The sequence below is a fragment of the Embiotoca jacksoni genome, unplaced genomic scaffold (genome assembly GCF_022577435.1).
Source record: "Embiotoca jacksoni isolate LCO1_2020_lvr unplaced genomic scaffold, fEmbJac1.0.p SCAF_5, whole genome shotgun sequence".
Classification (NCBI taxonomy): Eukaryota; Metazoa; Chordata; class Actinopteri; family Embiotocidae; genus Embiotoca; species Embiotoca jacksoni.
This window is the reverse complement of record NW_027185403.1, coordinates 13,922,650-13,937,895: the sequence shown is the minus strand read 5'-3', so window position 1 is coordinate 13,937,895 and position 15,246 is coordinate 13,922,650. Positions and strand designations below refer to the sequence as shown.

Here is a 15,246-nt window from a genome sequence, read left to right as displayed (position 1 = left end):
GCAATTTAAAAAAAAAAAAAAAAGTAAAAAAGAAAAAGCCAGGCAGAATAAACAAGCAGTGAGCCATAATCATATATAAACAGAGGGCTTGTTAACTGAGGAAAATGAGAAGAGAGCCTCACAGCTATGCTCAGTGTAATTTGGAGGGCGTTAAAACAGCAACAGTTGAGAAGGAACAAGGAGGCGCTAAACAAACACTCCACTAACAAAAATACTTACCATAACCTGCTTCTCTATTATGAAATCCAGGAGGGGGTGTGTGGGGGGAGATCACAATCTATGGAGCACTTCCACAACAGTGTAGATATGTGATGCTGCTTTAACACAGGGCAAAAATAGCTTTATTGCTTTTCTAGAGGATGGTAAAGAAAAAACCCATCTCCAAACAAAACAAAATTGGGATGAAATCCATTCAGCTAAACTGCCCAAACAACACAACATTGTCAGAGTCTTTTTCTTGACATTTGAGAAGCAATCTTTCATTTCATTTTACTTTACCGTATATTTGGGACTTGTAATCCAAAGGGTGTTTCTTTTTTTATATTGAGCTGGCACCTTGATCCCCACCATGTCCATGCTTTGTCTCTACTCTGATAAAGAGATTGCCATGTTTTCCTTGAGCTTCTCTCTCCGTCTCATCTTTTCTCTTTGTTGTCTTTCAGAGCGAGGCGTTCATATGAACACAGAATATTTTAGAGTCAGGAGACACATCCAGGAGACTGACGGGAGTAACATATACTGTACAGTGCAGTATATTCAAATTTCAATGGGAAGCTGCTCTTCAACTTCCATTTACATAAAAGCACTTTGTGACACTCTTACACACCCCTCACACACTTGATCTGTCTGCAATGATCATTTTCAGCTCCAGACTGAAGCTGACGGAAGCTTGACTACTGTAAGTGGCACCTATCACATCATCAAACCTATACAGTAATTATATAAAGCACTTGTTCTGATACAGAGTAGTCATCAAACAGAAAATAGGGGATTTTTTTCGTAAACAATTTGAGGCAAACTGCACACGCTCTGTGGCAACCTGTGTGAGTGCAGGCTGGCTCAGAGACGGACATGGGGGGTCCGTCCGTCGCTGGCAGCCACACACAATGATAAGTAGCTGTGAGGGTCACTGGCAGACCCCCATGTGGTAGAGTCTAAAAGTGGCAGATTTTGCCATATGTGATCACAGTAAATGTGAGTACATGTGCAGTGAATCCGGCGCTGAAGCCCCGCTCTGAGCATCAACAACACCTCGTGATGTGTGCAACATGCTCCAATACATGCTTCACTCAGCTAAGCAAATATATTAGTAGATATTTATATGTTTATATTGGCTTCAATAATTCTGCCAAAAACCTTTGATTATTTTTAAATACAAGGGTGGATTGAAAAACCCTCATTTATTGTCTTTCTTTCCGAAACCCATCTCTTCTATTAGGTGTGTGTGCTGGTGTGTGTGTGTGTGTGTCAGCAGTGAGAGTGTTTGGCACAGGCTGAGAGAGTACCTAAAAGCTAAAACAAATGGCTAAAGTAAGAAAATGGGTACTACAGAGAATGAACAAATGGAGCAGAAGAAATCCTCCTTTTTCCTTCAAATCAGCAGCGTGGCAGCTTTTGGCTTTCCCCCTAAAAAAACCCAAGAACTAAAAAAACATGTATGGATACTGAGAACAGTATTCATATTGTCGACAGATGGATAGTGATTATTTATACAGTCATATTCGAAACAAAAAGTCAGCCACAGCTTTGATGGAAAATAGTAAAATTAAGTTGAAAGCAGCAGAAGAGCAACACATTCTTCTTGTGAATGTACTGCATTTACTTTTCTACATGCAGTAATATGCAAATTACATATTGTAGATTTGACAGGGAGAATTCACATTTGTGTTTTTAGCTACACTACATGTGTGCAACTGTTACAGTATCATGTGTAAGTGCTGAATTCAATACAAATTACATATGGATACACATGACTCCAACAACAGCACAGCTGCAGGATGAATACTGGGAAACTCAATATGAAGTATGCCCTAAAACCTGAAAGTCAAATGAAACAAAATTCTGAGAAATCCTTACAGCCTTGAATGTGAAGAACAATGGGAAATCTGATGGCCCTGATTTAGGCTGAGCTCACAGCAGTTTATGTGCACAATAATATATTGGCAGGAAAAATATATTTGAATACATACATTTGAAATTCTGCATTAAGTGGCATTCAGAGCTTAGTATGGCTCCACTTACAGTAAGAATCCGTTTGATTAATGCTGCTTCTTTGAGCTAGAGGGTGAAAGGAATAAAGATCAGTATGGAGATGCAAAGCATGAACAATAGCAACCTGAGGTGAGAAATCCTAAGAAGAGCAATTTGAAGCTCTGCTTGCCCGGGTAATTGCATTCTGTTTCCTTATCTCTTCCTGTCTCCATAATTACCTGCTTTCTGTGTCTGACACCTTCTAGTAACACCGCTGTGAGTCACTCCGTCCAATTTCACTCCAATTAATAAGTAGGACAAAATAATCTCATCACTTTGTGAACAAAATATAGCTGCAATTTTAGAGCAGTTAACAATGATGGGACAGGCTACTATTTACTGTTGTTTTCTTAAGTCTTCTCCATTTGGACGGCTGTGAGTCAAATAAAACTTTATGAGCGTCACCCTGAGATGACTGATAGAGAAACTACAATATGGATTTGTCGAAAACCCGTCTTTCTCAAAATGGGGGTCTGGCACACTTATGACTCAATTACATTAATATCGATTTATAACAGTATGCTCAGCTGCCTCCCAGGTGTTAGGAACTAAAAAGAGTAAGTGGAAATTTACACTTACTTTTCTGCAAGATACAGAGTGTGCACTTAACATCCCTGTTAAATGATAATTAAAACATGACACGATTCCCTCAGCCTTCAGTTTGATCTGCAGCCCAATTATGAATGAGCTCACATCCCAAACCTCAGTAAAATGAGTGTGAAAAATTTAAAGGGTGATTATGTGATTGACGTGTGAATCATGGGCTGGAACCCTGGTGGGTTTATTTTTATTGGAGTGCAATGGGGCAATTTAGCTGTGCTTAACCATAATGTTTGGAAAGTACACATCCCCTTTGTAAACACTGCATGAAGATGATTAGCAGGGATTGATAGAAAAAAAAAAAAAACGTGTACCAATACCAGTAGCAGGAGAGTAAACTATTTTGGTAGGTAATATCAATTTATAAATAAGCTGTCATTTTGGTCTTCCAGATTTCCTGATTTTATTAACACACTAACCCATGCTTGAAATCATATTTAGCCTCTTTAATAGAAAATGTATGTTTTATAATAAATATTTTTGCATTTCCATCCCATTTTCTAGCATCTTTTAGGAGAATAGAGTAAATAAAAACAGATTTAAATATATTTTTACCTGAAACACATGCATGAAAAATGGCAATGGTCTTTTCAGTAGAGCCTACAGTGCACAGGTTGCACACAAACCCAATTTCCACTAATATAATAAGCTATGTTGCCTGTGAGGCAAAACCCAGAGGGGAAAAGTCACCCTGCTGCTTGTAAAGCTCGACTGTTGCAGGTGTACAGTAAGAACTGAAGACGAGAGAGTGGACAATACTTTAAGAGATTGAAGTCAGTAAATCAAACTAAAACTGTAAAAATGTGGAGACATATTTGAAAATTATCCAATTTCCCCTTTGAACACGAAACACATGATGCCCTGTGCTTTAGTCCACCTTTACACACACCATTCTGATAACCAAATATCTGTGAGTAAAGTGGAGAGCAAGCATGCAGAAGTTGCACCTCAAAAGGAGCATCTGTAAAAGCATCCGGGCCGTGGGCTCATGCAGGCTTCGAGACACCAAAGAAAACACATTGTTCTGCCTCTCAACTTCTGAGTTTTGAAAAAGGAAACGGAAGGAATAACAAAGACTGGAGGAGATGCAGAGTGGCTGGGATCATGAATAAACTGACCTCACTATTGAATGATGGAGCTTGTTGCAAATTCTTCAGGCAATGGAGTACAATACGAGCTATTACTAGATTCCCTGGCACGCACACACAAGCGCTACAGACGCATACACATTTACTGCATTGTGTTTTATTCTAATCTGTGGTGAACACAAGATTATTTCCACATGCGCTCTATTCAAATGTGGAAGAAGAAGAGTAACAGTTTGGAAAAGGGAGGAGGTCACACTGCGAGGGCACAGGCATCTTTCTCTGCATGTGTGTGTGTGTGTGTGTGTGTGTGTGTGTGTGTGTGTGTGTGTGTGTGTGTGTGTGTGTGCAGGATGAATCTCCCCCTGAGCCAACAGCGGCTCAACACACATAGGGTAAACATCATTGGACTCAATCCCGGGTGAGTCGATATTGGGCTCGTCTGAGTGCAGGACTTTATTTTTCTCTCCCTCACTCTTGTTTTTGCAGGCTCTGACCTCAATTCCATAGGGGTCATTTGCTTATCAAAGGCAAGGACTGGAACTCGCAGGTCCCGAGTGTGTGTTCATTGTGACCAAGGAAATTCAATTAGGCGGCATCCCTACTGTGTGTGTGGCTGAGATTCATCAGTGGATATAGGAGGATTAGGGTTGGGTGACTCTACATCAGGGGAAGGCACTATTTCAAGGGAGAGAGTTCACAATGGTTGAGGGGAGACATCACAGATGAACGCTTTTAAGAAAGCTCTGCCTGCACATCCTGGCAACCAGTCAAAAGCATACTCTAAGTGTTTCATTTCCTCCCGTGGTTCTGCTTTGTACCAGATGGTATTAGTGTCATCACCGGCACCACCAGTGTCCAAAGCTTCCTTTCAGGCAACCAACAATGTGCAGACCAATTTACTTTTTTTCAGACATGAAAGCAATCCAAACACCAAGTCAGGCTGTCCAACAACAACTTAGGAGCCTGTGAAAAATAAGTCCAAAAGTACAGGTACGTACTAATTTATACATGTCCATGTGTAAATAATCCAAAATTGACCACAGGTCACAGAGCCAAGGGCATGACTGCCTTATCATCAAGTTCTCAAACTTCCATTACCATGTAAAGCAGGGCAGTGATGGGTGGCCTATGCTAGCTGACGTGGAGAGCTGAGAATGGCAGGTGGTGCCATAAGCATCTGTCTCCTAACAAGGATAACGTGGCCTTCGGAGTGAAGCATGGCTCTATTAAACAGCCAGAGACATGGCAGCAGAGGAGGGGGGATGCAAAAAGAAGCGCTGAGTTCACAAGGAATACACCGGGACCTTCCATTCAGGGATGTTGGTGAGGTTGTGTCTCGAGTCAGTGGGACAGTGTTCTGGGTCAAAGCTCAGCCTCCAGTTATAACCAGCTTTTCAAGAGCTTCTTTTGATTGAGCTGTCCATTTTCCACAATGAATTCACGCTGCAAGGCCCCTGCTGATGCTCTGAATGTCGTTACAGATTATTCATGGCTGACAAACAGGCGAGCAGGTAGCGTTCCCATCAATCCGGCTTGGTTCAGTCCAATGCCACTCCAAGGAGACTCAGGTGGAGCTTAGACTGCCGAGTGGAAGTAATAAATGGTGCAAGACAGAATAAACACTAATTAAAGTCATGGACTGACATACATGTCTGTTCTGAAATTCTACTTCTGTTACTAAGTGACAGGTCTCAGGTCTCTTTACCTCTTTAATGGTCCCATCCAGATAAAAATGGTAAATTACTCTTTTCTAAATTTCTGTTACCTTTACCATTAAAGATAAACATGCATTTTAATCTGAGCAAACAAAGATGGACAAATACAAATAAAAATAGAATCTGTAATACTCATTCTGCAGAACCAGATTGCACTTCATCTGTGAGCACAGAAGCTGTTTTGCATGTTCATTCCTCCTAATTTGGTTTTCTTCAAACCAACGGTGACTTGGATTTAAACACAAGACAACTAATTATTTCAAATAGAGTTAAAACTGGATTTAAATTTGGCTTTACAGAAGTAGCAGCATATGCGGCACCAGACTTAGAAGTCATGAATCTTTTCACAAGTAAAACCCAGAGCATAACTGTGGTGTGTTTTAAGTACCAACTCACCACATTTTAAAAAAAAAATCAAGAGGGAAGAACATTAGAAATACATTTAAATACAATACAGTCAACACCACTACTAACTATGTCCTCAGTAATAAACATACTGGAATTAACTGTTAAATTACAATCAACGTAAATACAGAATTTGGGGCAGATCTTCTGCAGTGGATTGCATTAAATTATAGATGGCCAGAGAATTTATGTGAAAGGAGGCAAGAGTATTTTTCAAGTAATACTACTACTGCTGCTATTAATAGTTTTATATAATGTACATATGCATGACCCAAGACCCCGGGAGAGTTCTTTACCGAGAGCTGGATCTCCACGGACCCACCGCCTCTGATCCGCAGTATCATCCTTGATTTATTTTTACCACAATAAAAAGATGCTGAAAAATAATTTTAATATGATAATTTCCACACGTGCAAAAATAATGTTAGATGCATTATAATCTTTATAAAGAATACAATAAGTATTTTTTTACTTGAAAGACCAGGTTTTTTCTATATTATAAAGCAATCACCCTTTTTTGTCTTTTGATGTCTAAAACTTAACTAAATGATTTAAAAAAAGGACCTCTGAAACATAAACCATAAACAGAAGATTGGCAGCTGCCAAGTGTGAATTCCTTGCCGCTAACTTCCTGATGGGAAGCCGCCGCACACTTTAGTAAAGTGATAGAGGTGACTTAATAAAATCAAGGTTTGAGTTCATTATTTTTCAAATATTATTTCACAGCTCAAAATGTGCTCTAATTGGACCAAACTGTAGAAGAGACCACAACAGCACAAGAGGACGAAGTGAACATGATTTGAGCTTCATAATGTTAATGTATAACGGTGTACGTATAACACTTTGCATGCCACAGGAGAGTGAGATCTTCACCCTGCAAGAAAATTGATTTGCCATATTTGTCAGTAAAACAACACCACAATAAGAGCACACAGAACCTCACAACAATGCATAGTGCAGGATAAACTAATTGAGTTGTGTTTTTAGTTGCACGGGTGTTCACAGGTTTGGAACTTGATAATGAACTCATTTACAAAACTTATGAATAGCTTTTTACTGTCATCGAGCAAAGACTTCACCTAAAATTAGATTTGCATTTCTACATTTCACATTTATTGTATAGTTAATGGACAAAAGCCACGACTGATTCCATCAAATTGACATGAGTTGAAAGCAATGTATTTTTACACAGTCCTTTCATAATTACTTTTCCTAACCTTTCCTTAATAGTATGTACACACATACACACACGGCTAGGCAGTGCTGTGATTTACCACAGTGCCCTTACCAAAGTGCCCTCGTTGTAATTACTCTCCATCCAATATCCTGACCCTGATGATTGGCAAGAGCAGAATGTTCTAGATGCCACCATCTCCGGGCCGGGAGTGACTGGGACCTGCTCCTTTATCTCCCACACACACCTTGTCCTGCCGCGAATGAGAACACGTCGGAGGTGAAGGCCTTGAGCACTTTGCTTCTGCTTCCATTACATTTTGAGGAGTGGGAGGATCTGATAGAACGTTACCCACATGAAAGCTGTGATAATTTGCCCGAGCTAACATGCTTCTCTCCCCCTTGTCTGACATGGCCTTGGGCTCTGAAGTAAATAAGGAAAGCTGCTTCAGGTAAACCAGCCTGGCTCCCATCTGGCTGCTGAGTGCTCCGTGCCATACAAATTGCATTAAGGTTTTCCCCACCCTCCTCACGATCATTTGGTCCCTTATGGGCCTTTGGCCGGCAGTGTTGTCTGTGTTAGAAGGCAGAGGTTCTTGGTAATCCAATGACGGTGCGTGGGCGAAGGTAAATATTGAGCACAACAACAAACAGCATTCAGTAAACAGCCGGAGGGAACGCAAACGAAAGTCTTTCTTTCAAACTTTACTGTGTTTTTCTACATTTTTGAAGTAATATTAAAATTCTGATTTGTTCTTAGTATTAATAACTCATATTGTGACTTTTAATAAATACAAAAATAAATGTTTTTGTACAATTACTAATTTCTCTTTTATGGGTTCACATTTTCAAAACTTTTTACTGACTGTCTCTTGTACTCCAACGCTGAAAAGATTTGTCAACAACAGATTACAATACGTATGATCTGGTCTTTAAAGTATATTTATTTATTTATTTTTTTTTTAATTATTTTGCTTTAGATTGCATTTCAAAATAAAGAGCAGAAGGTGTCATCAAAATTGGGAACATTTTCATTGCAATTTCAACTGCACAAAACAAAACTAAGGTAATTCTAAATCATGCCGTATAAAGCTGAACATAGAATATTTACTATACACATTTGTATAGGATGGCATCAGATAGAGAAATGTAACAGTGCTATCCCAGCATGTTTTCAACATTTTGCCACATCAGCCTCACTTTTCCCGCTTTCCTCACTGAGCACGTGTTGTAAGGTCAGAGTGTGAGCCCCAATTAGGAAATAAATATATTCATATTTTTATTTATTTTTAGATTTAGATTTATCAGAGTCTAATTCATAAAAATGTGAATTTAACAGTTTCTAAAATGAGGCATACATTTTAAGTTTGGGTGGTCCTTGAATGTCGCTTATGTCAAAGCAGTAAAGACTGATCCAACGTTCAACCCGCACTGACTTCTTTTGTGCTGACTGTGAAGAGTTAAAAAAACTTGAAAAAGGGAACTGAGAAATATTATGTTGGTATAATGTTACCAATTGTGAAAACCTGCAAATAGGACCGATTACCTTTCTACTTCCATATACACTCACCGGCCACTTTATTAGGTACACCTTGCTAGTACCGGGTTGGACCCCCTTTTGCCTTCAGAACTGCCTTAATTCTTCGTGGCATAGATTCAACAAGGTGCTGGAAACATTCCTCAGAGATTTTGGTCCATATTGACATGATAGCATCACGCAGTTGCTGCATAATTGTCGGCTGCACATTCATGATGCGAATCTCCCGTTCCACCACATCCCAAAGGTGCTCCATTGGATTGAGACTGGTGACTGTGGAGGCCATTGGATTCCAGCGCATTGTCATGTTTAAGAAACCAGTTTGAGATGATTTAAGCTTTGTGACATGGCGCATTATCCTGCTGGAAGTAGCCATCAGACAATGGGTGCACTGTGGTCATAAAGGGATGGACATGGTCAGCAACAATATTCATGTAGGCTGTGGCGTTTAAACAATGCTCAATTGGTACTAAGGGGCCCAAAGTGTGCCAAGAAAATATCTTCCACACCATTACACCACCACCACCACCACCAGCCTGAACCGTTGATACAAGGCAAAATGAATCCATGCTTTCATGTTGTTTACGCCAAATTCTGACCCGACCATCTGAATGTCGCAGCAGAAATTGAGACTCATCAGACCAGGCAATGTTTTACCAATCTTCTATAGTCCCAATTTTGGTGAGCCCGTGCGAATTGTAGCCTCAGTTTACTGTTCTTAGCTGACAGTAGTGGCACCCTGTGATCTTCTGCTGCTGGAGCCCGTCTGCCTCAATGTTCCACGTGTTGTGCGGTCAGAGATGGTCTTCTGCATACCTTAGTTGCAACGAGTGGTTATTTGAGGTACTGTTGCCTTTCTATCGTCTCGAACCAGTCTGGCCGTTCTCCTCTGACTTCTGGCATCAACAAGGCATTTTCGCCCAGAGAACTGCCGCTCACTAGATATTTTCTCTTTTTTGGACCGTTCTCTGTAAAACCTAGAAAATCGCACATGAAAATCCCAGTAGATCAGCAGTTTCTGAGATACTCAGACCAGCCCGTCTGGCACCAACAACCATGCCACGTTCAAAGTCACTTAAATCACCTTTCTTCCCCATTCTGATGCTTGGTTTGAACTTCAAACACATACAGCATACAGTATATACACATCATATACATGTGGATTTGGCATGTTAACATAAACATAATCGGGAAATTTCCAATTCTCTTTCTATACACTGATGGCAGTTTTGGTGTGTGTTTGCTGTCACGTTACTGTGCGACATTCATGTGAAGTTGCGGGACTGTTTTCTCCTCAGCAAATGATAATCCTTAACAGTTTTATTGTATTGTCGACATCATCTATCTTTTGTTGTAGTTGTTGTGCTTTCATTATCAGCTTCTAAAGTCCCATATGTCAATTGACCTGAATGTGAAGCATTTGCAACGCAAAACAATATAAGTATAGTTCCAACGAAGTTCTCTCCTCTCCTAAAAAGATCATTTGAAAATTCAGCAGCAGCGGTCCTATTTCAGTAGCAGCTGTAGACTGTATATAAAAGTGGACGTAGCTTCCGTGTCTGAAAAATGAGGCCGATGCAAAAGTGCCTTAAGCTGCAATATCACCTAGGGCTGCAGGAGCTAAAGCCCCTGGCTCCATAAGCTCCCATTCAACTTATTACAAATATTTTTTTTCCAAAAGTTATTTTGGTGTTGTTAGCTAAGTCACTACTTTAAAATAATCACATCATTGATCAGAAAATAAGTTTCCAAAAGCTGCGTTTTTGGGGTCGTGCCTGTTTGATTGACAGGCCGGTCAGGTTTCCAATATTGGTGTGCGGGACGTAATATCGTCAAGTTTCCAATCAGATCAAGTCAGATGCACTGCTCGCTCCCAGCTCGTCCAAATATGGTCACAACTGGCTCCAAACTGCTCTGAACTAGCAAAAATGCCGACCGCCAAAATCCGAACCCAAGTCTTCATAACGGATGTTCACAAACCAATGGGTGATGTCACTGTTGGTTGCTGCTTGGAAGTACATATTGCTGCTGTTAAGTGCATATAAGGAAAACATTGCAATATGCAAGACAATATTACAGAATCCATAAAAACTTTTGCAAGTTCAGTTCACCAAACAAACTAAAGTTCTTGCCTCAGGTAAGGGTTTATCACATATGGCTTTGCAACCTTCCTACAACTAAAATAGAAAAAAAGCCTACAGCCAAGGCAAAAGCCAGACTACTCTGAATTTGTAAGGAATTATGAACATTTTTAATATGATACTGATGCTGGCATGAACAGCAGACTTTGAGTACCGTGAGAAACCTCTGGATCGAGAGTGTCAACATTGTGCAGTGGAGCAGAAACAGAAGTGTTGTGTCTCAGAATCAATGTAGCCTGAGGATGTATGGGACACAGTGATGCCCTCAAATCTTACTACACTCGCACCATGAGACAAGAGCAGCAGGCAACAACAGCTGAATTAAGACGCACCAGGGAGGGCTCACATAGTGAAAACAAAACAGTATTTTATGATGAGAAAGTTTCACAGCGTAGCTTAAAATACATTTAAAATCTATGCTATACTTCCTTAAGGCGTCGGGAAGCCAAAAGGCAGACAAAGGAATGCCAATGAAGAAATATGAGTATATATATTGTGTAATGTAGGAAATGGAAGCTACAATTTAAAATAGTTCCTTGCAAATGTTCACAGCCTCAGTGTGTAATCTGTTTAAATCCTCCGACGACCCTGGCAGTCACATGATGCTGAGTTTACAAGGTTCTCATTCCAACACGGACCATGTTGCTGAGTCCAGAATCAACTATGTGACGCATGAGGGGATGAAGTGCTGTAGACCGAGCACAGATTGAGCCTTTAAATATTAATTTCTTTGTTCAAATGTGACTGCTTCAATTATTAATACAGTAGATGCAAGACAGAGAATTGTGGACTTTATAAATAACCTGATGCTGAAAATTGAGAAAATAAGGGGTGAAAGGAGCTCCAGAGTGGACCCAGATGCTTGTTTTTATAACAGAGGTCACAGATGTCGGGAGGTGGTGTTGGATTATTATACAGCATAGATGCAGAAAACTGCTTAGCTGAAGCAAATCAAATGTTATGAAGAAATTATTTTAAAATGAAGATTGACAAGAAATAGGGCTTTTTCAAGACTTGCAAAGACAACCGATAAGCAACTAAAAAAAATACTTTTGACATGTCATTATTGACTATCCTGTCAAGTATTTTTATCGGTTTGTAAATTCTTAGACTATAAAATGTCAGAAATGGTAATAATGCTTTAAAATATGTTTTGATCCATCAAAAACTCTTCTAGTGAGGAAATCAAATGTTCATAGCTCTCTTGATCCCGTTAAAATTCATTTACACGTTTTACGTGTTTGAAGATCCAAAGCGTATATCATGCAAGAGAGCCAATAAAAACAAATAGAATGGTCAAATTTGCCACACTTATATTCAAGATGTATTAATTGATTCACAACATCAACCTAAAGCCTCGTAATGATCAGCTACCTTTTGCGCTGTCAAAGTTACCGCATTACAGGGTAACACAATACTGTATATAAAAGTAATAATAATGATAATATAATACAAACTCAACACTTCCTGTATTACTTTAAATTAAAAGCCCCATAGCGTGTTATTAGAAAGAAACCCCTCATTTCTTAAAAAGCCATTTTTTGTGAAATATTTGCAGAGACGTGTTGCGGGCAAAGTCAGACAATAACACTTTAGATGAGTGATCCAGAACAACCGTTGAACATAGCAGTATTACAGCATTACATTTATTAAAGCGATAGAAATATATCTTATTTAATTGCCACCATAGCAACAGCAGTTGCACCTGAGAAACAAGCCGTCTGGGCCCACATGTGCATGTGCTCGTACACACGCTCACATGCGTGCTGCCGTACTTTGACAAATAGCACTACACCCCTGCATATGATACCAAACACAAGATGCCAATATGCTTTTCTTAAACACAGCCTTTGATTGAAATATCTCTGAACTTTTTATTAAGCTGTACACTCTGAATGGTTCTGGAGTTCTGGAGGTGCATCTCCGCCCTTTGACTGCTTTTTAAAGACATGTTGCTCTGAGATCTCTTGAAAGACACAGGGAAGGGAAAAAGAAAAAAAAAACATATTCAAACTCGTGGTCTAAAACAACACAAATAAATGATTCATTTGAATCACAGAACATCCTCAAGATTGCTTCCTGATGGCTCCCAGACCAGAACTTCTGCTCTTGTTGCCAGCATGCCTCATTGAACACCTGCTCAGATGAAAAGGTTTCCTCAGACACGAGTGTCATTTCCTCTGCATTTCCTTTTTGTGTGTGTGTGTGTGTGTGCGTGTGCTTGTGGTCAACACACTGACCACACAATACTGAATCCAGAAGTGTAAGTGTGGGCAGGAAAAATGTTGATAATTGACTTGGGTTTTTATTCCTTGAAACAGGAGGCAGAACACATTTGCCTGCTTGTTTTTCACTCTGTCACCCACCTGACCCAAAGCCTCTATATAAAGTACACAGTCCATCCACTGCGGGTTTACTTGAGACTTTAGAGGGAAAAAAAAATTATAAAAGTACAATACAGACTTTACAGGTTTCGATGCCTTGGGTTATAAACACAGCATCCCACCTGCATCTCACTTCTTACTTGTGACACTTCCAGAGAATATTTCCTGCGCTCCTTTTCATATTTTACACCGCACTTCATGAGGAGATTGAAGCTATTCTTCCTCCTTGACTGCATAAAATAGTCCTTTCACAACAGCACCACTACCCCATACCTAGGACACCCTGCAGCTTTTAGTTTAAAAAGGAAGAGAACAGCAAGTTGATGTTTGTTTGAGGACTGGGTAAAATACCTATGCTGAATGTCTCCTTGGGGCCAAACACACAAAGCATTAACTGTCAGCCACCGAGTTCCTCTGCCTATCAAAAATCTCCAAGGACTATTTAGCTGTCAGCTCCCTCACTGCACCTCCCAGCTCCACTATTTTTAAACGAATTTGAGCAGAGCAGGTGCTGATTGACACCACAAACTCCCACTCCGTCTCCCTCTGTCAGCATAACACTCATGCCTTTCATTTCCAAGGGATGTGGAGGGAAGTTGAAAGATAAAATTACATTACAGTAAAAACATCAACATTCATTGCTGATAATCAAACTAGCCATGCAGGGAGGAAGTTTACCGTCTCTTCTGCGCTCCAGTCAGAGTCACACCGGTTTTTTTTAAAGTGGCAAATTGTGGAATCCAAGCACATTTGCAACTTTGGCCTCTATTTGCTCAGCACAAGGGAAGTACAAGTGGTTTGGGTAATGCATGGGTAATGCATGTGCTGCAGCATACAGACCACATTTTATTCAGATGTCTTGGTTAGGGCACGGAAAGCTGAGAACTAAAGTTGGATGGATCAGAGCCAATATTTCCACGTAGCTCGGAGGATCTACTGGCTTTCCACAAAGGTACTGTGTGCGTTTGGAAATGTGCTTGAAATGCATTTTACTGCAGCATTTTGAAACTTATTACTCCTGCTGGAAAACTAAAATCCTCTCCATTATACTTCAGAAAAGACCACGTGTGTTATCATTGAAAAACGATGAATTCCCCATGATCACAGACTTTTAAACACAAAACGTCACACGCAAACACATGCAGGTTTGACAGACTGTATTGATAACATGTCTGTCTTTACCAGACAGGATAAATAAACAATTTGAATGGCTGTAGAAGAAAGAACCACTAAGACTGCTGAATGCATTCCAACTTCCAGCAAGGGCACAGCTTTTGTGAGACTGACAAATGCAAAATTACTTTTGAGAAAGCAAAGCGCGGAGATGACGTGGGATATGTTTTGGTGGGAGGACAAAGGCTGTGCGTGTGGGAGATTGGAACAGCAGCGTTGTTGTTTGACAAATGGCAATTATCTTTTTTTTCACACTTTTGTTCCACTAATTGCATTTAATGTTGAAATTCATTATTCCTGCATGTCAAGACCAACTTCAAAAGGAACATACCCCAAATTCCCCCCCAAAAATATGAGTCAACACAAAGTTGGAGGCACCGAGAAGTTTGGCCCTTGCATGGGTCTACTGGTGAGATCAATCAGCACAGCTGGTTGGGTTTTAATTCTGCCTGCTTCGCTTTACTCCCACTGCTCCAAACACTCTTGCAGTTGTCTCAAAGCCAGACAAACACGGGCTTCAATTAAATCCACTTTGGCTCCCTTTGCACTCCAAGGTGTGTTGCTTTCCTTTGAGTAAGGTCTGCCAGCACACGCATAAACACGCACACGGATGCCGACACCAGGCTGACCTGCTGGAGAAGTCTAATAGAACTCGCTGGCAGATGTGTCATGGGAACAATTCACCTTGCCATCTGTTTTTCAGTGCTTCATTGCCAAATCCCTCCCCCTCTGTCCCACAATCAAGGACAGGATGAAATACAAGTCCCATTATGGGGAAGC

General features: G+C 40.3%; 1 protein-coding gene across 4 annotated transcripts in view; it reads right to left on the bottom strand.

The window, feature by feature from the left end:
* Window positions 1-15,246, bottom strand: part of unc5a (unc-5 netrin receptor A) — a 130,807-nt gene that overhangs the window by 41,564 nt on the left and 73,997 nt on the right. The gene's annotated exons all lie outside the window — the stretch shown is intronic.